Source organism: Amblyomma maculatum, chromosome 4, assembly GCF_055883805.1.
Source record: "Amblyomma maculatum isolate TAMU_Amacu chromosome 4, ASM5588380v1, whole genome shotgun sequence".
NCBI lineage: Eukaryota > Metazoa > Arthropoda > Arachnida > Ixodida > Ixodidae > Amblyomma > Amblyomma maculatum.
In genome coordinates this window covers 34191727-34213930 of record NC_139347.1, presented here as the reverse complement: position 1 = coordinate 34213930, position 22204 = coordinate 34191727, and the positions used below count along the sequence as shown (strand labels likewise).

The window sequence follows — 22204 nt, the reverse complement described above, 5'->3', positions numbered from 1 at the left end:
AGTGTTATTAGTGCGAGTGCACACACAATACGAAGTAAACGGCATATACATTGCGAAAAGGAACGAAAACGAAGCGCAGATGCCTCCGTCACGCCTAATTGCCTGTTATCTTCGATCCAATACGTCGATAGGCGCAGCATACCCAGCAATCAGTGGAGAGAAGTGCCTGAGAAGTGCTCTGAAACATATATCGAATGTGTCGCAGTAAATACAACCTCGTCTTCATCCAAAACTGTCCCAAGGCTTAATATTATCCCAAAACATTCTTCCGGCGGAATAATCGAACCATGAAGTTTTGGACTATATGCTTTTAGGAGTCCACCTAGCTCGTGCCTCGAATTGCACTCGACTTTAAAACTATCGTGAAAAATGAAATTTCTGCATATCATGCTATGCGACCGATTTCCTACTGCCGTCGCGTCTAGTGGGTTTCAACGAAGCAAACCACCTTGGTGTGAAGTAAGAAACACTGTGCGCCAGAATTTGCAGCCAGATGAAGGAGAAAGTCTACGGTAGTCGGTATGTCGGTTCAGCGCTAAACTGACCATGTAGTTTTCCTATACGTACAAGCTTTTAAATTCACCGTTTTATTCATCTACGCTGCGTTCGCTAATTATGACGGACAGATGGCGCTAGCTCATTCATCATCATCATCATCAGCCTGACTATACCCCCTGCAGGGCGAAGGCCTCTCCCATATTTCTCCACTTAACCCGGTTCTGTGCTAGCTGCATCCACTTGACCCCTGCGAACTTCTTAACCTCATCCGCCCACCTAACCTTCTGCCGCCCCCTGCTACGCTTTCCTTCCCTTGGAATCCAGTTTGTTACCCTAAGCGACCAACGGTTATCCTCTCTTCGCACTACATGTCCGCCCATGCTCATTTCTTCTTAATTTCCACTAGAATGTCGGTAACCTGAGTTATTGCTCTGACCCACTATGCACGCTTCCTATCTCTTAATGTTACCCCTACCGTTTTTCGTTCCATAGCCCTCTGGGTTGTCCTCAACTTAAGTAGAACTCTTTTGGTTAGCCCCATAGGTGAGTACAGGTAAGATGCAACTGTTATATACTTTCCTCTTTAGCGATACCGGTAAGCTGCTTGTCAAAATCTGTGAGTGCTTGCCAAATGCGCTCCATCCCAATCTTATTCTTCATGTTATTTCCTTTTCATGGTCCGGATCTGCGGTTACTACCTGTCCTAAGTAGACATATTCGCCTACTACTTCCAGTACTTCGCTACCTAATGTAAACTGCTGTTCCTTTCCGAGGCTGTTGAACCTTACCTTAGTCTTCTGCATATTGATTTTCAAGCCTACCTTTCTACTTTTCCTGTCTAGGTCACCAATCATTATTTGCAGTTCATCCCCCGAGTTGCTTAGCAAGGCAATGTCATCAACAAATCGCAGATTGCTGAGGTATTCTCCATCTACCCTTATCCCTAACTGCTCCCATTCCAAGTCTCTGAATACTTCCTCTAAGCAAGCTGTGAATAGTATTGGGGAGATTGTGTCTCCTTGCCTAACACCTTTCTTTATGGGAATTTTGTTACTTTCTTTATGCTCGTTATGCCCCCACGATTCGTCACAGGACAAACACAGCTGACACAATAGGATGAAATGAAAGACTGGAATGGGGCCGAAAATTAGAAAAAAAAAGAAGTGCAATATAAAAGAAGATTGCAGCTTAAATGTACTACAGAAGGTGGCTTTAGCTACCGCGCTGATTAAAACATTATGCAGGTAAATAATCGCGTTCAGCTATCCAGGTGTCCATGAAAACCCGGCATGGTCTTGTGCCGTGGCGCTAGAATCTAATCTAATCTCCGGTGCAGGGACACCACTTACACTGCAAGTTGTGTCTGACTCAGGGCTTGCAATGTGGAGCACATGAATTGCTGCACGTGCAGAGCACCACCCCAACTGCTGCGTGGCCGTGCAATCCCTTCCTCCATCGTTCGGAATGCAATTACGCTATGCCACCTCTCGGATGTTCGCGTGCTATGAACGGCCCATTGTATAGCACGGGGTAACATAAAAAAAATAAAAAAAAAATGTGGAGCAAGCTACACAAAACAACAGCAAAGAAAATAAAAAAGAAGGGCGAAATTACCTTTTTTTTTTTTTTTTCTGCCTTCAACTTAGCAGTACCTATTGTGTATATGGGCAAATGTTGGCACCTCGCCTTCATTGCGCACCTCTCCTGTGAGCAATTTGCAGTTTGCCCATTGGCTCCTGAGCCACAAAGAAAGAGAAGGGGGATGGGAGGGGGGATGAGAAACCGGGGGCTTGGAAAGGAAGACTTAGAAGAGAGCGTTATGGCCACAGAGAAGAGAGAAAGACGGTGTGCATGCGGGAGCGGTTCTATATCCAACGGAGAGAGGTCTTACCCCTCCCTTCTCCTCCGCCAGCACGCTGCCAAATGCAGCAGCAGCAGCAGCAGCAGCAGCAGCAGCAGGTCGATCCCAGCTGAAATCATGCTCTCACGCACCATTACCTGCCGTTCATACATAACGAACGTCGAGAAGAATGAAAGGGAAGGAACGGGACAGGCGCCGCGGCCGCTATACACAGCACGCGGCTCGCCCGCCGTGCCACGCTTTGAGAAGCGGGAACGGACGGGGCTTCCCAATCCAATTTTGCGAGCATTAGAGAAAAGAGCACGAATGGGCGCTGGTTGAAAGAAGGCGCAAAGAGAGAAGAGGGATAGGCAAAAAGGGTCGTGTAATGGAAAAGAGAAAGAAGGTTAACCCCCCACCGCTGCCTGGACAGGCGGCTGAGGAGGCCGCAATCGGCGCAACCTGACGGCTGGCGGCGGTCCTGGGCGACCCGTGCCGTGATACGCGGGGCGCGTGTTCCATACAGGCACGCTTCGTTCGGTCGCCCTTTACGAGGCTCCAGCCAAACGGCCATATATAATATACGCGCGCACACATCACGAGCGCGCGCGCGTGCGCGCGTGATCGCGGAGAATACGGCACGCATTTCATACATCTAGATTAGAAAAGAGCCAGTGTAAGAGGCAAATAGAGTTGGGGTAGACGGGCCGCTCCGCGCTACCACCAGTGCGCAGGCCGACTCTAAATATGAATGCGACGCGAACAAATTTCTGGCCTATGCATAATTGAACGCGCATGCCGAATGGGGAGAAGGAGTGGGGAGAGGGAACATGGGCGTAGAGCAAAAAGGGGAGCAAGGCGGGAACTGCGAAGTTGTGTCCGTCGCGTTGTGGACACTACGTTGAGTGCACCGCCACCTCTGTCGTTCGCTTCCCGCTTTCCCCATCCGCCATCTCCGACGGCCCTCCGGTTATTTCCCACTCCTTTCCACACTCGTACCGTCGCCATCACCCTGTCCGCCGTTTGTACACTTACTGCCGCCACTGATCCCCATATATAGGCACCGGCCAGTGCAATCCACACGTCTCATGCCGAGCAACGTGCAAGGCGAAAGCGTTATAAGCCATTTATTTGGTCGAAAGCGCCGTACACGCCTCGACGCCACCATCATTCTCCCACCTCGCCGCTCATTCACCAACATCGGCGCGTGCACCGGGCTCCCCCTCCGGGGTGTTCGCAAAAACTCGAGTTCCCGATACCCCACCGAACGCCTCCTTTCCACCTTCGTTTCTTGCTATGGATATTGCGCCATAAATATCGCTGCCGGGCTCGGACTCCGGACTCAGCCGAGCGTGTTCCGCACGGCGCTCGCATGCCGATGTGTGTCCGGTGCGCTGCTCCTCCGCGGGGTCTCACGTGCCTAGCGCAGGCGTTCAATAGCGAAGACCCCCTCATAGTACTTGCTGCAACTATACTGCTTTTATCCGCGCCCAAAAACGCCGTTCCGTCGCAAGAGAACAGCCGTCCCATCTCCGCTCCGAAAATGGCGCTCATATAAGCACGTTTTCGTGCCGTTCCTGAGTGCCCTCCAATGCGACGCATCCCGATCAAGCCGGCGCTATTCGATCGGTGTTTGCGACGCCACCCATATTCCGACTGCAGGAATGCACCCCGCCCCTTCCCCCTTCTCCATCCTACACCTCCCCAGCCCGCCTCAATTTTGAGTTCTTGCGTGTTTTTTGCTTGCTTGATTGTGCTCGAGCGCTACGGCTGGGCAGGCTGATCGATCGATTTGTAGTCTCCTCTCTGCTCCCTGAACTTTGACACCTAATGACGCGTTCACTCATGTGCGTCTGGTTCGCGCTGGGTACAATCGATTACGCGCACGCCGTCGCGCAGTGCCGGCTGTTTACATGTGCAGCGAGAACCCCCTTCTGCAGCCCATTCTAAGTTCGGGCTTTCTTAGTTTGACCTTCCAGAGATTCCTTAGTACAAACATTTTCATCGACGCCTGTATTTACTTCGTTCGGAGGTACTTATAGCGCAATCTCTTTTTTTCTTTTCTACTCGCCAAGCTGGATACTTGTCTCCAAGAACGCGCACGATGATAAAGGGCGTTACGTATACAGCAGGCTAAAAATTATCTGCGATGGCGACACACCGGCAACGAGCTTGACGACATTTGAGCAGAATGTGAAATGACGCTGCCTCATAAGTTCTTTGGGGTTGTTTTTGTTGATTTCGTTGGGACCACAATTTTTTATTCAAATTTATCTCAAAAGCCATCAGCCACGTTTCGCAAAAAGAAAAAAAAACTGTTTAAATATCTTCACGACTGAATAATCACAGGGCACTTGAAGCTCTAAAACGACAGTGTCATCGCAAGTTGGCAAACTTGAAAACAGTACAGAAGCGGCAAATACGCGCTGAGAAGAAAAACTAAATTGATGCCCCGCGAAACACAGCTTTGTCCGGAAATCCCGAATTTCCAAACTAAAACAGCCTTCCAATTTTTGAAAGAGAGAGAGAGAGATGAAAACGCTGGCTTTAGGTATTTGATGAGACCGTGCTCCTCAGTGGGACGAGCATCCCTCATAGCCTGAGTCGCGTTAGAAATTAAACCATATGCACCAAACCAATCAAAGAAAAGATGTGGTACCTTTTATCCGCGAGTAAATGCAGCAGCGGCAACAATACACAGTTTTCTGTATCAATCACCACAAGGAACAAGGGCAAGCCCGTCTACTCTATAGATCCTAAGAGTTCGAGTTCTGGCTGCTGAATTTCATTTGGCCCCCTTAATATAGTCGTACATATATAACGGGGGTAGAAGTATCGAGACGCCAATATATATATATATATATATATATATATATATATATATATATATATATATATATATATATATATATATATATATATATATATATATATATATATATTGTCCTAATTACTCGTTGCAACTTTATTGTTTTGTTTGTTTTGTAGCTGCGACTGCTTAAAACGGCAGTCCCAAGCGATGTAGCACAGTCCTAATAAAAATCGGGCTCCGACCGAAACGTCGACAACAAATAAATGTGTCTCTAAGAAGTGTCTACTCTCTTCAGCTTTTAGTTACGCAAGCCAACGGAAACTACTTCGTAATACATTCATATATCTTATGCAGACAATTGAAAGGGAAATGAGGGGCTCGTTATTATAGAGTTTAAAGGATATATATGGCTGTATTCAGATAAGAACGACAATCGAGGTCCCATGACCATTTCTTGTTTTCAATTAAATATTTCTATCTGCTGGGAAAATGTCTCGACATAAAGGAATGAAACTTGGTTTTGCAAGGTACGTAGTAGTTTTATAGGGGGAAAATCGTATATCACTACATGTGCAAAACTCCGCTTTTGCCATTTCTAAAAGCAGCAAGTTTGGAGCCCTGCTGCTTGCACACTAACATTTTGTCGTTTATTGTATAATTTACTACATAAATTTTTGAACTTTTACTTTCAGGAGAGTATTAAAAACATTTCTTACGGCATTTGTTTTAGTAAAAAATCGCAAACTTTGTTCCAGGAGCAACGCGTGGAAAAAATTCGATTTTTAAATTTTAAAGTCTTGCATAAAGCATCCACTTGTTGTCACTAAATCTTATTTGTCTTAATTATGGAGGCGATGTTGTTAATTTCAGAAAACATTTGAGGCCCCAGGCCATTCTGCGCTTTCTCCACAACTCACCAAATTCGGCCAAATTTCGAAAACAGCGAAAAAGTGACAAATTTGACTCCAATTAAGAAAAAAAGCTACCTTCGATTTTATTATAATCTTCCTGAAGAATCAATCAGTACATCAGAATCATTAGGGACTAAAAAGGAGTTGTATTATATTCTTTAAAGTTAAAAATAATATAAAACTGCGAGCGTGTATTGAAAGTTGCCAATATTTAACCCTACATTATGGTATTGCCCCAATAAGTTCTTGTAATTGATTTTTTTTTTCTAACACTATGCAGGCCTTGTAGTCTATTCCTTTAAAAATGTGTAGCTCTGGAATTGGTTGTTCATTCTCCATATTACATCGAAATCAGCCGAAATTCAAAATAAAAAAAAATTGACAACTTTGATTTGAATCTTAAAAAAGATCGTCCTCTTCGATATTAATTTAAACCACTTAGAATGATCTCATAAATGTTAGGCTGTAAAAAGTATTGCATTATGTAGAACAAAAATATAAAAATAAACATAGAACTGAGAGCGTGGTTTTATTCGATAGAAGTGCTTAGGCCTTCGATTCGTTATTCGCTGAATTTAGTTACAGTTTACCTCATGCCATATTTAAAGCCTTCTCAGTGCTTATAAAGTCGCTCTCTTTGTTTGCAGAGTTAATGATTGCTTAAAATGGAATAAGTTCGCTATTTCATGGAAAAATGGAAGTGACGGTATAGCTTTTAATCTATCTTGTAATTTTTATTTTTATTTCGCGGTGCTGTGATATTCAATCCAGCTCTTAATTATATTATTTCTTATCTCGGTTATGGTAAAACTGAAAAATAATATACTTTTGAAGACGATTTTCCTGGAGTGCACTTACGTACTGACGTAAGCATAATCCTCTGCAGCGTGACAGCTGTGGTGTATCTATATGCCTGCGGCACGAATGATTCGAGATGGCGGAGTATTATTGTCGAAGGAGCTACCTAGCGCAGATAAAAGGCAAGGCAAAACAAGGCGATCCCGCCGTCCACCTAACCTGCAAATTTTCAAGCCAACGAGAGACCCGATGATTAGCAGGTCAGGTGGATGGCGCGTTCTCTTTGTGTTGTCTCGCCTGGCCTTGACTAGATAGCTCTGTTGACAAAAGCGCTTGTCATCTCGGGTAATTCTTGCCGCAGGCATAAAGACTAAAAATATATATAATTCCACAAAAGCTATCATGCTGTAGAGACTTCCGCTTATGACAGTGCTTAAGTACACTCGAGTACACTCCGACTGTGTGTGTGTATATATATATATATATATATATATATATATATTGTTCCGGTCGAGGTGTAGAAGAAGCGGGCCGGGGCCGGGCAGTGGCGTGAGCAGGCACTCGCGCTAGGCCCGCCAACACCCATTAAACTTCTTCTATCACCGCCACCGGTTACGTTGTTTCCTTTCTTCATCGGCTTCCCGCCTCGTAACAGTAGAAGAGCAGAGCGTCAACGAATCTTGGCGTGATCATATATCACGCGTATTCCCGAGAATCGCTCACAAATACTCCCCACCGAAACCGAAAGGTGCAGCAGCGCGTTTCGCCATAATGGAGAAGAAAACGACGAGGAACTCGTGATCTTTGAAGTCACCAGTAGCTCTAAGGAAGGCCTATCGCGTTTCCCACGAGCCTCTGTCGCTCCACGCTGTGAGCGCAACACACGGAAGATTCCAGACATCGCACGCTCCCACTCACATTTCTTATTGCGTGTACTAGATGTAGGTACATGAACACGGTCTAGTGCTCAAAAGAAATTCCGGCCGTGGTTTATTCCGCCTTCAGATTTCCAGCGGACATTAAAACATTCAAACTCGTGTCCCTCATCACGAGGGGCCTGGCCACGAGAATAGTGTTCGACCGCTCCTCGAAACGCACCTGCGCAGACCTCAATACCCGCAGCTGAACGAGCAAGGAGCCGTAGGTGGAGGATGCCTGGCCGGAAGGGGGCGGGGGGAATACCCAGAAGCGGTGCTCGGCAAAAGGGTGCGACACAGCGAACCGCGGACGCCATCGACCTCTGAGGCCGGCGGTGTTAGCGCAAACGCTGCCGTCCCGGCGCGTTCTTCCTGATCGCACCCTCGGGAGTAGCAAAGCGTGCGCCTGCGCCCGCCGGAGCGCCACATAGCCTCGCTTTGAAGCACGCCGCAGGCCTGCCTATCCTCTTTGCTCGTCGACCGGAAGCAATAACAGTAAAAGAGCGAGGAGAGCACAGTCTTTTCTTCCTTCCTTCCTTTCTTTTTTTTTCTTTTTGCGCGGCTCTTTCCTTCGGCACGCAATGCAAGGAGAAGGCAACCGTCCTTCCTATCGTTGCCCACGCGACAGTCCCTGCGCCACGAAGTGTGGTGTCAGGATCACAAGCGACAGTTCTGGCAGTGGTGATGATGTGCGAAAGAGGTGGAAGCGGTGACGTCAAAGCAGTAGCCTCAGTTTAGGATGAAACACTCCTGATTGCGTTACACCTCGTATTTATGCGATAGCGCAGAAGCCTCGTTGGAGCAGAGGCTCTGCGTCGTCACACTGGCGTCGTGAGATCGCGTTGGCAGGTGTGCTGGTCACGGCACATGGCCGCGGACGGTTACGCGTCAAGCGTCAGTTGGTAGATGCGCTTGGTTGTGTGTAGACGTGTCCAGAGGAAATATTTACCACGCAAGCACGTGACTGAAGATGCGAGTACTGACGTTGAGTAATACCAGGTGCTTCGATGGACCTTCGTAGCAGTGTCCTTTTCCTCTTCCTTCTCACTCTCTCCCAGGCCTTCCTTGCCGGCGCGGCTGCCACATAGATAGATAGTTCCCGCCGCTTCATTTTGCTTTTAACGATGATTTGTTATCAAATGACGCAAAATAAATTCAATGATGTGATCGTTGTGTCGAGAAAGCGGTCAGTAAGGTCTAAGACACAAGGGGATCCGAAAACGTGGTTTCCAAAATTGACTTAATGAACAGGTATGAAGCTTTCTTTTTTATTTTTTACCGCACTCCATGGCAAAGGCACGACATAACCCTTCTCAATCAATGTCGCTTGCAAGGCCCTAAACAGAGATCCTGTACAGGCCTGAGGCGCACGCGTACACCGTGCGCAGTATTTATTGCGGCTCGTTTGGGTCTGCAGTTGTAACTCAAAAACGCAACACAGCAACGTCGCGTAACCTCCAAGACAAGCCCGCCTAGAGCATCACTTCTGCGAACCAATGTGAAACGCGAGAAACAGCTCAGCATGATTTCGGCGGGCGGGGCCAAAAAAAAAAATCCTGTGAGAAGTGCAAGAGTGCTCACTCGGGCGGGTGGTGCTTACACGGCGCTGACAAAACTTACGACTTTAGCCGAGGGTCGAGCGTTTGCCTGTGAGCGAGATAAAAAAAAAAAAAAATGAAGAAGAAAAAAAAAAGCTAGAGGGGCACCGACGGCACGGCGCTGAATTCAGCTTGCGAGAACTTCGTGAAGCCTTCTCCATTACCGCCCCTTTCTTCCCCTTCAGGGTCCCTCTGCTTTCGGGTAGCTTCCCCGTTCTCTCCGCCGTTGCTTGGAGCACGTGCCTTTTAACAGCGCTGTTATGAACACCCCGCAGCGCCCGAAAAGGACCCGCAGTTTCCGTTTCTTTACTTTCTTTTTTCTCTTCCTTCCTCTACGAGCTGCCGCCGCAGGAGCCAGTTATGCAACGACGCGCGCGCTCGCGCAAGCGATTTGGGCAAGCTTCACGCGCAAGAAGGCGCCACGCACAGAAGACCGCGTACAGGAAACGACGGGGCCTGAAAAGCAGCAGGGTCGCGCGGGGGAGGAAACTAACTGACGCACCGTAGTACTGCACGTCGCCACCGCGTGCATGCACGCATGTAAGCGAGTGGACGACGACGGCTGATTTAGCCTCGCCGCCTGTGCCCCATACGTGACTTTTCGCGGCGCGCACACTCGCAGTTGGCGAAGCGTGCGCGCTGGACGAGGCCGCTCCTGCAGTAACGTTGGCTCCTGCCTCGTTAGGTTGCGTCCAGCGCTTTTTCTCTTTTTTTTTTTCTTTTTTCCCCCGCTCTCTGCGCCTTCCCCTTTGCGCGTCTCGGTCTCCGAGTTCGCGCTCCGCTGATCGCTGCGTGCTGTTGCTCCAAAAAAGCAGCGGCAGCACGAGCGAGCAGGGGTCGTCGTCGCGCGATGTTTCGTGCTTGCATGCCACGCCGACGAGGCATGGCTGCAGCGGCGGTGAGCGCGATTAGCATAGCGCCAGGGCGCTTCGGCTACGAATGGGCTGACGCGGCGCAGCGGGGTCTCCGTAATGACCGCTGTCGTTCGCCAACCGTGCAGAAGACCTGCTCGCGTCCACAAACCCGTCGTCTCGGGCAAGCCTCTCCTTTCCCCCTCTTTACCGAGCCTGCGCTAGGCGACGATCCTTCCACTGTCTCCTCTCTAACACGTCCGTAATGGCTCTCTGATGGGGGCACTCGGTTGTCAGAACACGTACAGAGACGGCGAGACGCGCTAAAATCTTTTTCTTTTTTTTTTTTATTTTGCCTTTATCTGTCGTCGTACGGTTGCAGTCCGTTCGCGTCACTATTTGGTAGCCTTCCCGCGGTGCACAGCAAACGCCCAGACAACGGTGCTCGTTTTGCTGTAACGTTCAGCTGGGTCAGAGGTGAACAAGGAAATTCGAGCTGGAACAGAAGGCAGAGCAAGCGAGCGGCCTCTTGTTAATCCGTTGCTGCTTACACGTGAAGAAAAAGGGCGCAACAAATAAAAACACCCAAGTGCACCACATAATCTGTTTTAAATCAGTCCTGTGCGGTTTGAGCTCCCGCAAGAACCAGTGTTGCTGTTCGAAATAAGGCCGCTATATTTGGCCAGGAATACCGGCTTTGCATGGTGCGGTTTGTCTTTGAGCGAGTGCGTGCATGGGAGGGGGGAGTAGAGAAGGTTAGGGTATTACTGCAGATGTTATGGGGGAGGGGGAGTGGAGGGGGTAATATCCGCTTCATAGGTTATTCCATGCAAGGCGAGTCTTCTTCAAAATGGAAGGCATACACATACAGAAAGCCGTCTGACAGTGAAATTTGTTTCATAGAACATCGAAAGGAAACCAGCGAAAACACGACTTATGAGATTCCCGACCTATGAAGTTTCAAGATTTATGAAATTCCGGCGCACAGCGCTCCGGGTATAAAAAAACCTACTGATGACACGCACACAATTCACGTTTCCAGCGATTTGTTTAGAAAAAGTTTTATTAGACATTAGACACTCACATGAGCGGCGACAAATTCAGCTGCGAATGGGAGGGAGACTTGTGCTGCCCAGGGGGCGCCACGAAAACGGTGCTATAAACCGCCCTCTAGAGTAAAAATCCCCGGCGTCTGCATCTGAATGCATGCAGCCGGTATAGATACAGCGCGTTAATTTGTGATTTGTACTAATTGCAAATAATTTAACGCACTGAAAATGTTTTCCCGGTTGTCACCACGGGAAAAAGGCAATAAATAAAGCAACGTCAGGCATTATACGACGTGCAGAAATCGGAGATGAAGTCTCCGCGCGCTGCCAGTCGATATATAGCCAGCGGGTGTCTCTCGAATTCGTGGAGTTCTTCGAAAGCTTTACATGCAACTAAGCTTAAGCACGTGACTACATGAAACCGCAACAAGGATAGGCAGCGTAAATAACACTTCTCCTCCTGAGCTGGGTTTTGCTCGGCCTTGTCGCCGCAATGGGAAGACGTATATATAGTCGGAATTTGTTCAACCCATCATCGCAAGCAAAATACGCGCTGACGCCGCTACTGCGACAGGTGTTATCACGTAAGCGGGAACGGTTGAAGAAACCATAAAGGTCGATGTACTTTCCCTTTCTCACCATCGTTCTTCTTCGTTCGCGTGATCAGCAGGTGCGCACTTCTTACACAGAGCATGCCACCGCGATAATGTCATCTACAACCTGCACTGCCACCGCGACGTCATTGTCACTGCAGCGCGTCACGAGTGCCACAGCATGTCGCCGAGTTGTGAAACTGCGAGTCTGGAACATGCTAACCGAAGCACGTGCATAGCAATAAGTATTTATCAGTGGAGGACACTTTGCAAAGTTTTACCGTTCCCTTAAGTTCTTGAAGCTTTGATGTTCTCGTGCTAAGTGCGCCGAGGCGTATGACAGACGCAAGCGAACTTCTGAAATCTTTTATTTTTCTCTGTTCTCAATTGATCTTGTTTCGACGGTATTCAAGGTTCATGCATGATGCTTGACAAAGCGTGAAAAAAGAAACAGGTGTCGCCTTTGTCGAATCTGTAGTCGTCAAGGTCCGCGCTTTCCAACATTATTTTCTACTCGTGTTGGTAATTTTTTAAGCCGCATCTCCATGAAACAGTTACTTTTTTTTTTTTTTCCTGCGGTGCTATGGCAGTGTTTAAGTGCCCGCGTTTCTTCCGAGCGCAGCGTTATTAATGCCCGCATACTGTGTTCAGTTGTATAGCAGCAGCAGAATAAGTGTTGCGTGCAATCGATTTATCAAAGACTATCGCCTCGTTCTTTAGGCGTAAGAAATACCGAGGCATTTTCCGAGTGTGCCCAGTTGTGCGAAACGCGACATGGCGTTCCGGGCCAGTTATTTAGTCATGCGCTCTCCTATGAGAAAAACCTACATACGCTTTTCTCTTTTTGCTACTTTGTACTTTGGATGCTTCAGATACAGGGCCGCTCAACGTGAAAATAGCGACTGCAAAACCTCTATACTTTTTTTTTTTCCTCCTTCTTAAAAGCAATCACGATGCGCGACTTGATTCTCGATTTTACAGCGGAGCACTTATATCGTCCCTCACGCTCTGAATATTTGTAAGGTAAGCAGAACCTCTGAATTCACCTTTCAAGACAGGTTGACTTTTGTCGCCGTGTAACTTTGTTACAGGAGATATATCACATAGCAACATGGAATGTAAGATCTATGAGGCAAGGTAAACTGGATATCGTCAAGCGAGAAATGGACAGATTGAACATTGATATCTTGGGTATCAGCGAGCTCAAGTGGACCGGAATGGGAGAATTTAACTCCGGCGACCATTACGTTTTTTATTGTGGGCACGAATCCAAGAGAAGGAATGGGGTCGCTCTCATAGTAAACAGAAGAATGGGCAAAGCAGTGCTAGGGTACAACCCCAAAAACGACCGAATGATTTCTCTTCGGATCCAAGGTCACCCTTTCAACATAACAGTTATTCAAGTCTATGCACCGACCACTGCTGCTGAAGAAGCTGACGTTGAGAGATTTTATGCGGACCTACAATGCCTTTTAGACCGCACCCCATCATCAGACGTCGTTTTTCTCATAGGAGACTGGAATGCTAAGGTCGGGAGTGAAGAAATATCCGGAATTACAGGCAAGTTCGGTCTTGGTGAGCCAAATGAAGCTGGGCAGAGGCTAGTAGAGTTCTGTCAAGAAAACAACCTGACCATAGCGAATACTCATTTTCAACAGCACAAGAGGCGCCTGTACACATGGATTTCACCGGACGGTCTGTACAGGAATCAGATAGATTATATTATTTGCCGGCAGAGATGGAGAAGCGCTATACAAGCAGTAAAAACAAGGCCTGGGGCCGATTGTGGCACCGATCATCAGCTTCTTGTTGCCAAAATTAAGCTTCGATTGAGGAAAACGCAGAAAACTAGAAGGCCTTTCAGGTATGATCTGGACCAGATTCCATTAGAATATGCTGTGGAAGTGAGGAATCGATTTCAAGAATTAGATCTAGAAGACAAAGAGCCCGAAGAGATGTGGACTGATGTTCGTGATATAATACAAGAAGTTGCTACTAAGGTAGTTCCAAAGCAAAAGAAATGCAAAAAAGCAAACTGGTTATCTGAAGAGGCTTTGCAAATAGCTGAGGAAAGGAGGATGGCAAAAGGTATGGGGGAAAGAGAAAGATACAAGGTTCTCAATGCAGATTTTCAGAAAATAGCAAGGAGAGATAAGAATGCCTTCCTGAACATACAGTGTCAAGCAGTTGAGGACAACAGCCAATTAAGGAACACAAGAGCTCTGTATAAGACAATCAAAGATATCAAAGGAAGCTTCTGTGCTAAGCTGGGCGTGATAAAGGACAAACGAGGCAAGGACCTCACTGAAGCCTCAGAGATAAAGAAGAGGTGGCAGGAATACACAGAAGAACTGTACAAGAAGGACCCGGATGTGCAAACCCAACATAGGACGGTTGTGATTACTGATCTCGAGCCGGGCATCCTGAAGAGTGAAGTTGAATGGGCCTTAGCCAGCCTTGCTAAGAACAAAGCTAGCGGAATTGATGGTATTCCAGCTGAGTTGCTTCAAAACCTCAACCACGACGCTGTTAACACACTGCATACATTATGTCAAAAGATTTGGACAACCCTGCAGTGGCCACAGGATTGGAGGAGGTCAGTTTACATCCCCATTCCAAAGAAAGGCAGTGCCAAAGATTGTTCCAACTACCGCACGATCGCGCTTATTTCGCATGCTAGCAAGGTGATGTTAAAAATCCTGCAAGGTAGGCTGCAGCAGTTTGTGGATCGGGAGCTTCCGGACGTGCAAGCTGGGTTTCGCAAGGGCAGAGGAACTAGAGACCAAATTGCCAACCTTCGCAGGATCATGGAAAAAGCAAGAGAGTTCCAGAAACCCATTTACTTCTGCTTTATTGATTATGCGAAAGCGTTTGACTGCGTAGATCACAGCAGATTGTGGCAAGCTCTCCAAGAGATGGGAGTTCCAATTCACCTCATCTGTCTCCTCAGGAACCTTTATGAAGGGCAAGAGGCCACAGTCAGAACTGGGCATGGTCTTATTGATTGGTTTCCGATTGAGAAAGGGGTGAGGCAAGGCTGCATACTGTCGCCCTGCCTATTTAACCTATATGCAGAGTGCATCATGAGGAAGTCCGGTCTGGACGAGTCTTCAGCTGGAGTGAAGATTGCTGGAAAACGTATCAACAACCTTAGATATGCGGATGATACCACTTTAATGGCAGAAAGTGAAGTGGAACTCAAGAGACTTCTGATGCGCGTACAAGAAGAGAGTGAGAAGTTTGGGCTTAAACTGAACATTAAAAAGACGAAGATCATGGCGTCTTGCCCTATCAAGTCCTGGAGCATCAATGGACAAGAAGTGGAAGCTGTGACAGATTTTCTGTTCTTGGGCGCCAAGATTACCTCGGAAGGAGACTGTAGCCATGAAATTAGGAGACGACTGCTTCTGGGAAAGAGAACAATGGTTAGCCTTGACCGCCTAGTAAAGAGCAGAGACATTAGTCTGCCAACCAAGATCCGTATAACCCGTGCTATGGTCTTTCCAGTTGTGATGTATGGATGCGAGAGTTGGACTGTGAAAAAGGCTGACCGCCGAAGAATTGACGCGTTTGAATTGTGGTGCTGGCGAAGACTCTTAAGAGTTCCTTGGACTGCCAGAAGATCAAATCAGTCGATATTGTCGACCATAAACCCTGACTGCTCATTGGAGGGTCAAATTCTAAAGTTAAAGCTCAGCTACTTTGGTCATCTGATGAGAAGAGAGGAGTCGCTGGAGAAAGATTTGATGTTGGGAAAGGTTGAGGGTCGCCGGAGAAGGAGTAGGCAGCGAACGCGATGGTTAGATGGCATTCTCGAGGCATTGCAGATGAAGCTATGTGATGTTAAGAAGATAGTGAGAGACCGGAAAGCGTGGCGTGACATGGTCCATAGGGTCACGAAGAGTCGGACACGACTGAACGCCTGAACTGAACTGAACTTTGTTACATTAGGCAATGGCGGACTTGCCACCTGAATTTAGCAGTGAAACATTAACCCCGTAGCACGCTGTCAACTTTCTCACCTTGAGAAATTAGCAGGAAGCAGTCGATACTTGAGTCTCTAGTCATTGCTCACAGAAGTGACGCATCCGCAAATACACCTAAGCAACCCCTGCTTCTATTTTCCTCGACACGCAGCGTCATCGAAACAAAGCAATCCACTTGATGTTCACAATAAATGTTGCTGTTACGAATAAGTTAAGCGAGTTGGTGAAGATGAGAATACATTTCTGAAATTACAGCGTTGCACAGCTTTGAATAGAGTCCCTCCCTAATTGACTCAATTTCCTCCTGTTCCACTCTGCAGGCTCTGCTGCGTTTGGCTGAAGCCCCTTTCGTGCTTTCTTTCTACTATCTATTCTAAAATGCCTTTCCCTTCTTTATGCCATCCCAGATCGAAAATTCATTTCGCTAAATGAGACTGCCTATTCGCGTGCCGGCCACAAAGGAGCAAAAAAAGGAGGGAAAGAAAGTGTTTGCAAAAAATATGCAGGGACTACAGCGGATATTATATGCGAAATTTCGAGGCGCGCAAAAGCCATTTCCATCGAGCGTGATGATTCATAGGCGCCGTGTTTCGAGAGGGACTACACCGGGGGAGAAAAACAGTAAAAGGAGACGCACGAATGAGAATGGCGAGGAGCCTCTCCGTCGCCTTTCCGGACTGATGCCGGCGGCCGCAGGCCCACTACTAAAGCAGCGCTGTAGGTCCGAATCGTCGTCGTCGCAAGCGCAGCGCGCGTCTCGGTGCCTACAGTACTCGAATCCCGGCGCGCCGATATCGAATTGCTGTTACGCTATGCGGAGATGCCCCGCGTCTTGCAGCGAAGCCCTGCGCGCGCGCGGAGCGGTTCCCCCCTCTTCGCGTCAGCCCGACAGGAGCCGCGGGTATCACTCTCTGGGTGCTGTTCCATTAAAAACGGGCGCAAATTGAACCTCGCGCGCCCGCTGCTACCCCCCACCTTCTTCGCTCGCGCTAGAGTGAGCCCGGGGTAATAGGTCCGGGCAGCGAAACACGGAAAGCCGATGGGACCGAGCTCGTCTATAGAGGAGAGGAGGGGGAGGTAGTAGATGGGATACAGGACGACGGGCGCGTTCAGCTGAGCCGGCGCGAGCGGCGGCAGGAGAGATTGGTCACGTGTCATTTTGTGCTGCGCCGGTGGTGGGCGGGGACCGGGCGCCTCTTGTATTGTTTTCGGCGCACCGCCGCCGTCATCTCGCGCGGCGCACGCTCGAGCGGCAACGAGATTGGCATCAGTGGCGGCGGACGCCGCGTTGCTGCTGCTGCTGTGCTGTGCTCGCGTAAAAGGCAGCAGCGGCAGGAGGCCTTCTCTCTGCTTGCCGGTGCACCCGGCCGGCTTTGAAGCGCGACGCAATGTAGGGTCCGTGCCAGGCTCTCAGGAACGCCTCCCTCCTCTTCCAACTCTCTGGACTTGCAACCCCAACCCGACAGTAGCGACGGCAGAAGCCCCCGTGCACACCAGGGGCGGTGGCCACCGCGCACGGCGCTTCGCGCCTCGAAGGTTCCCCGCCCCGTGTTTGCTCGGCTCTTTCAGATTACGCGATTATTATCGAGCTGTCAGCCCTCCCTCGCTTCGACGGTGTTGAATGAATAAAAAAGAAAAGAGACAACAGGGCAGCGACACGGACGGTGCGCCCAAGTCTTTCATCCCTTTTCTGGGCCGACGGCAGGGGCACACTTCAACACGAAGAGCCATGGGGCGACGCACTTTTCCTCCTCGGTGCCAGCGAAGCCGCAGTACTGATTGTTCGAGACCAGTGGGGCTTTAATGCCAACGAAGGGGCTTTATATACGGTGCCGTGGGCGTGCCGTCTCATTGTAAGCCGCTGACGCCAGGTTGCGCGTGCGCGCGCGACTTTTGGACTGCGACGACGTTTCCCCGTCTCGTCGCTGCCAACTCCCCTCCTTGCCAAGACTTGACGAGCGATGTTGGCGTCCCGTTGGTCGTCGTTCGGCGGCGCGATGAATGAAAACTCACGCTTGGTTGGGCTTTTAAACGCTGCAACCGTCACTACCGCAGCGGCAGGAACAGCAGCCTGTCGGCGAGCGCTGACAGTCGGCGTGAGTCAGCGAAAGAGGATTTACAACGGCACGCGACGCCCGCTTCCAGTCGTGCGTAATGGGCTTGCGGAGAAGAGAGAGAAAGCAGGAACGTACGGATGAGCGACGGCTCTGATGAAATCGAAGCCGGGTCACGTAAGCAACGATAACGAACGAGCTGTATGCTCAAAGGGGGTTCCTAAAAGCTGGGGATATAGGATGCGTGGGGGAACCAGGGTACGTTGATGCCTGCTGTCTCAGCAATACTCAGCATTCATTTTGCCATGGCGCTGCGAGCCTCCGTGGCTGTTCCCAGTCAGGAGCGCCTGCAAAGCGCTTTCTAGTTGTCTAAATATTTAAACAGTGAGCTGGCACCCCGGAGTTCTAATTAAATCGCGGGGGATTTTGTTTCATTCGCATCTGTTACTTTGAGCCTATACACACTGTCTCTGCAGAGCTCTGCCCCCACGCACGTAATAAGGCGGCCAGTTTTCTCCCCGTCCTCCGACAGCCTTGATTCGAACGCGCGTGCTTAAATGGCCTGGCCCAGCAAGTGATGACATAAGGTGAATTCCGAGCGAGCCTACAAAGAATAAGTCGCGCGTTCCAAGTTCTTATCATATGTTTTCAAATCACGGTTGCAATCTTCTGTACACATCTGATTCAGCGACGCAACAGTGGCGCGTCACTAAAATCACATAAATACAGCGGAACAGGCCAATCACGACGAAATCGACCACCGCTTGTTTATCGCCGTCCAAAGACCGAGGCAGGTGCAACGCTCCAGGTTAATTACGGCAGCTGCGGCGGACACTTCTGCACCGAGGTGCAGCGAGAGTGCCCACTGCAAACCGAGCAGGGAAAACGCGCGCGAGGCTCGGACTCCGTCGTCGCGCGAAATTACGACAGTCTATCAAGGAAATTAGCGTCACGCGGAGGCGAAAGACGCCCGAAGTACGAAAGACCTGCTGCTCAGGGTTGCCAGGTCCAAAAAACGAAAAGTCGCCACAAAAATGGGAAAAGTAGCCAGAAAGTAGCCAACCAGAGGAAGAGCAATAAAAAGTAGCCAAAAAGGAGCCATGAGGCCATGCATGGGGCAGTAAATAGAGCGCTCACTGCAAAAAGACAACCAAAAACATTGGTTTAATAGTCATTTTATTCCAACGCTCGTGAAGAAACAAATGCCACTTGCGTCTTATAGAAACTAAATCACGTAGAAAAGATTTCTGAAAAAAAAAATGGCTGCGTAAGACTGCGATATTATATAAACAGACATAAAACTAAACTGACCAGATAAACACACATGTTATCAGAAACTTCTCTGTGATGATTAGAAACAATATAAAATGCATAAAATTATGTCCACGAAAATGTAAGTATAAAATGTTAGTAGAGTTGGATGTCTCAAACAATGGCTACAAAAGGAGAACAAGACGAAAGGAAACTGCAACCACTCAGGTGCGAGGTTCAGGCCTGCCGTAAATAGTTGAGTTGACCTTCTCAATCATCGTTTGGGTTTATCAAGGATATGGCCAATGTGCAGGGGGTATTCACACGATCACACACACTTCTTTTTGATCATGACTACTAGGCGTTGGACGGGAACCTTCGGTTTCTCAAGTATAATATTACATTATCGAGAGGCATTTACCTTGCCTAGAGATATAGAAATCATTCTTTCATAGGTATACCGAGTATATTCGTAAGTTCCTTCACCAGTGCCTAATAATGTTCGACGAATTGCGGTCGATGAATGGTTGTCCGCGCTCCTTGATCGCATTGAAAGTGCGCAACTGTTTTATTCAGTGAACAAAGTATAAGTGCAAAAGCCACTTTCACACTGATGAGACAAACCTATGAACGGAAGATGCACTCATGACTAATTTATTGTCAGCGGGTGCACGCTAAATAAGACGTACTGCAAGCAAATATGCACGGGCAAAGAAAAACATTTCGAAGCAGTTCGTGGAAAGCCTAGTTAGTGTGTTAGCTCTGTTGTGATTTTTATCTAAGTTTGGCTAGCTAGCATAAAGCTTTTACATTTGCCCTTAGTTTGCCATCTATAATGCAAAGTTTGGCTTTAAGTGCAGTTAAATAATTAGCACTAATTAATTTGGTTCGATAACTACCACAACTCATTTGAACTCAACCTAAGCTTTCGAAAGGTATATGACGATGCATATAGCTCACTAACGCTAACTAATATGGATTGCTAACTAATTCAGAGCATTTGGAGACATCCTAAGCTTTTCAACGGTATATGACTTGATCGTCTAGCTCAAAGTTTGGTTTTATACAAAATAAATAATTAACGCAGATTAATGAGGATCACTAGCACAGTGCCATTACACTTGGCCTAAGCTTTCCAGCGGTATATGACTCGATGCTGCAGCGCAAATTTGGGTTTCAAGTGCGATTTACTAAATATCATTTAATTTCGTCCGTAGTTGGTCAAAATAAGTGTATAATTAACCAATGATCCAAACTCAAGGTTTATCACGTGACATATACTATGCTTAGCCAAGATTTCTTGAAAGTAGCGAAGTAGACTGGGCGGCCGCTTTGACTTTCTCTGATCTTAAAGTTCAAAGCACCAGCCTGGGTCGTTTTCTCGTTTTGCGAAGTTTTACCGCGGTGACGGAGTTCACGCTCAAAAAAAAAAAAAAAGATAAAAAACCCAAACACAGCCAGACAGAGGCAGTACTAGACCCTGGAGCGCAGACCTGGACTAAAAACGCGCGCTTCACTGACTGCTGCGGCCGGACGGCGGGCGCCAGGGAGAAAAAGCGTGTCGTGCGCAGAGCTCGTAGCCGCCGCGCCCCTTAGCCGCGCGAGGAGAATTGAAGAGGAAAGCGCGGCGCGGAGGAGAGTGTCGCCATGGTGTCGCTACTTTCAAATTATCAAGGGGTTTTAGCGGATGGATGTTAAGAGCGTCCCCTTTGAAACACAGTGGGGACAGTCGTTACCATGCAGAGTAAGTTGTATTGTATCTATAAAAACGAGCATCCTGAACAGCGCGCAAACGGGCTCGTTGGAATAGGCGAAAATTTTTCAAAGTAGCCAGAAAGTAGCCAAGTAGCCAACCTAAAATTTTTGTCGCCAGGCGGCTCAGAAAGTAGCCAATTTGGCGTAAAGTAGCCAAATCTGGCAACCCTGCTGCTGCTACGAGCCGTAATAAAAGCTGGCCGGAAGAAGGAGAAGCAGGGTAGTAGGATGAGAGAGAGCAAGCGGTGAGAGATGTGGAAGAGAGGGCGTTTAACGGGAGAAAGGACGGGGGGGGGGGGGGGGGGGCGCATATATAGTCTGTGCCGCACGGAGCAATCTCTCTGCGCCGCGAAGATAAATTAGAGCGTGGCCTGGCGCACGCGCCGCTGGCGGCGAGGTCGGTCATTTGCGAGATGACGGCGCTATGACGACACGGCCGCCGCTGATTGACGCGCGTTTCCTGGGCGCGGTCGCTCGGCGACCAAAGCAATTCGTTCGATTCCCCAAATTGGACGTTATTGCGAGGGTGGGCGCCGGACGCTTAAGTGGAAGAAAAAATAATGAGGGAGGGGGGCATTAGGAGGCAAATACTCTCCACGGGGTTGTCTAGCTGCTTGGGGCGAGAAGCTCCGCCACAGCAGAATGTTCAGGCATGCACGACGTAGCGCGTATAAACAAGGCTATCCCAGATTGGATGGCGCGTTGGTGCTAAACTGGAAAGGGGACGATAAAAACGACGCCGGAAACGATAGTGGTTTTAGGACCGGCCGGCGCTCATTTGAAAATGTGAATGTGTTTTGTCAGTGGCCCAGAGAACAAACGACACTGAACATTGGAGATACGCACACCGTTGCTATGACGAAAGAGTTTCATGCACGTGGCTTCTTAATGAAAATTGCATTCATATCACGAGCATTGAACCGTTATGCGCGCTTATTTTATTGTTTTAAACAAAGGCAATAGCCTTGCCTCGCTCGAACGCTGAGGGTAATCAGTTTCGCGACCTATAACAAGGTGGGTCGAACTGGTTTTCTATACAGTTCGCCTTTCGCGCGCTTGAACGCGAAAAAAAAAAAAAAAAAAAAAAAAGAAAGGAAAGGAACCTCTCTCAATACACGGGCTTTTTTATTTCCTTTTTAATCGCTTGCGAATACAAAGTGCCGTTTTACAGCGGGTAAATACACAACAGTGATACATTGCACCATATTTTCTCTATTTCCCGTGACAGAATGAGGAATTTCTCGAGTTTCGGCATCATGCTTTAAAGGCCTGCTTTGAAATGGCGTCCGCA

At 48.3% G+C, this 22204-nt stretch overlaps 1 protein-coding gene across 2 annotated transcripts in view; it reads right to left on the bottom strand.

The window, feature by feature from the left end:
- LOC146190669 (uncharacterized) overlaps positions 1–22204 on the bottom strand; it is a 132784-nt gene that overhangs the window by 86928 nt on the left and 23652 nt on the right. The gene's annotated exons all lie outside the window — the stretch shown is intronic.